The sequence below is a fragment of the Arachis ipaensis genome, chromosome B10 (genome assembly GCF_059453495.1).
Source record: "Arachis ipaensis isolate K30076 ecotype BB chromosome B10, ASM5945349v1, whole genome shotgun sequence".
In the NCBI taxonomy this organism is placed as follows: domain Eukaryota; kingdom Viridiplantae; phylum Streptophyta; class Magnoliopsida; order Fabales; family Fabaceae; genus Arachis; species Arachis ipaensis.
Window position 1 is genome coordinate 83,567,537 of NC_142435.1, and position 2,504 is coordinate 83,570,040.

General features: G+C 41.8%; 1 non-coding gene across 1 annotated transcript; it reads right to left on the bottom strand.

Annotated features, from left to right (window-relative positions):
• Positions 1-416: 416 nt before the first annotated feature.
• On the bottom strand, positions 417-524 carry LOC148580654 (small nucleolar RNA R71). Its single transcript, XR_015899557.1, has one exon. It is a non-coding gene; the product is annotated as a small nucleolar RNA R71 (small nucleolar RNA).
• Positions 525-2,504: the final 1,980 nt, after the last annotated feature.

Genomic DNA, 2,504 nt, shown 5'->3' on the forward strand with positions numbered 1-2,504 from the left:
CAAGCTCCTTTACTACTGATTCAGTTGATTCACATGCGAATAACATGGCAGCACCTAGGAGGATTACTCTCCAGCAAGCTGGAGCCCCAGATTTTACACTACAGCCGTATCAAGTGCATAATCCAACTCTGGCTGCATATTTTGAGCTAAAGACTGTATTAATCAATTTGATGCCCAAGTTTCATGGCTTACCTCCTCAAGAGCCTATTAAGCACATAAAGGATTTCCAGACCGCTTGTTCTACTATTAGGCGTCATGGTGCGAATGAAACTTCTATTCTGTTAACCGCATTCTCATTTTCTCTTGAGGGAAAGGTGAGGGAGTGGTACTACTCCCAACCTGAAGAAACTGTTACTAACTGGGATACGCTCAGAAGAGAATTTCTGGAAAAATACTTTCCAGCTGAAGTTACAGACAGACTAAGGAAAGAGATCTCATGCATTGTTCAAGGTGAATTAGAAACTCTCTATGAGTACTGGGAGCGTTTTAAGAACCTTCTGAACACATGCCACCATCATATGATTGACAGGCTGGTGTTAATCAGCTATTTCACTCAAGGCATGAAGCCTCGGGATAAAACTACACTAGATGGTGCTGGTAATGGTTCTCTGAAAAAATACAAGACAGCAGATGAAGCATGGCAACTGATCAGCAACTTAGCTGAGTCCACCAGGAATCACAGGCATAGGAATACCCACTCAAAAGTCGTTGCCGAAGTTTCCTTCTGTACTGAGACTTCTGCTCTTACACAGAGTATATGTGAAATGACCAACCTACTGAAGCAAATGCAGTTGAACGAACAACAACAAGCTCAGCCTGCCACACCATAACAAAACCAACAGCTAGTTCCACAAGGAGTATACGGAATTTATGCTGACTATAGTCATTATACTGATGAATGCCTGTAGCTCCAACAAGAAGATAACACTGTGGCAGCTACTCATAACTTCTATGACCGCCCGAATCAAGGATACAATCAACAAGGCGGCAACTACAACCAAGGAGGAAACTATAACCAAGGATGGCAGGATAACTCCAACCAAAGTTAGAGAGATAATTCCAACCATGGCTGCAGGGACAACTATAATAGAGGAGGCAGAGATAACAATGGAAACCAAAGGTGCAATAACAACAACAGACAGCAGAATCAGAACCAACCTTACAGAGCTCCTCACCTAAGACAGTCACAAGGACCCCAGCATAACCAACAACATGTCCCACAGATCACTTATCCTACTTCCTCATCAAATGACGAGATGCTTCGTTCTCTTGTGCAAGGACAACAAGACATGCAGACTACACTGAACTCTACTTTAAATGGTCTGAATGCCACTTTACAAGCTCTCGCCGCTCGGATAGAATCACTACCTGCTTCCACCAACCAACCTTCAAGCTCTAATGAGGACCCATGAGGAGCCAAGCCCAATAGAACACGCCCTAATTAAAGACTCAGTGGAAGTAGAAGATGCTGAAATGGAAGATGCTGAAGAGGAAGATGAAGTACAAGACAAGGTTGAAGAAGAAGTAGCTCAGCAAAGGAATGGAGCACCAAAGGATACAAAAGCTGAAAGTGGTGCCATCCCTATCCCATTCCCACACCTTGCAAGAAAGCCCAGAAAGCAGATGAAACTTGATCCCAAAATGGTAGAAATTTTCAAAAAGGTTGAGGTAACTATTCCCCTTTTTGATGTTATTCAGCAAGTACCTAAATATGCAAGGTTTCTGAAAGATTTATGCATTTATAAGGATAAAATTAATGAATTAGAAACTATTCCTTTAGGTAGTTCTATATCTGGTTTAATGGGAGGTATACCTGAAAAATGTAGTGATCTAGGTCCATGCATGGTTAACTGTACCATTGGAGGTGTAATATTTTCTGATTGCATGTGTGACTTAGGAGCATCTGTTAGTATAATTCCATTGTCTATATATGATACTCTAAGGCTCCCTCCCTTAAAAAGGTCGGCAGCTCGTTTTGTGTTAGCAGATAAAAGCATTATTACAGTAGTTGGAATTGTTGAAGATGTATTAGTGAGCATTAAGGAGCTCACATTTCTCATTGACTTCTATATCCTGGAAATGCCCCCTAATGAATCAGGAAGACCATCATCAATCCTGCTTGGAAGACCATTCCTGAATACCTCGAAGTTCAAGCTGGATGCATTCCCAGGAACTTACTCCTTTGAGATAGATGGTAGAACAGTAAGTTTTTAGTTTAAATGAAGCTCTGAAGCACCCTCCAGAAGATCATTCTATCTTCGAGTGCGACATCATTAATGAAACTATAGCTGAAGTTCACCAAGAAGAATTAGAAGAGAAACACATGGAGCAAGGTCCAAGTGTGGGGACACCCTCTGAACATGATGCAGACACCTTATCATTACCACTAGCCCCGGATGCTCCAGAACCTAGCCATGAGCAGAAATTGGAATTGAAGTCCCTTCCTCCACAACTCAAGTATGCTTACCTTGAGGATAATCAAAAGTTTTCAGTTATATCATTGC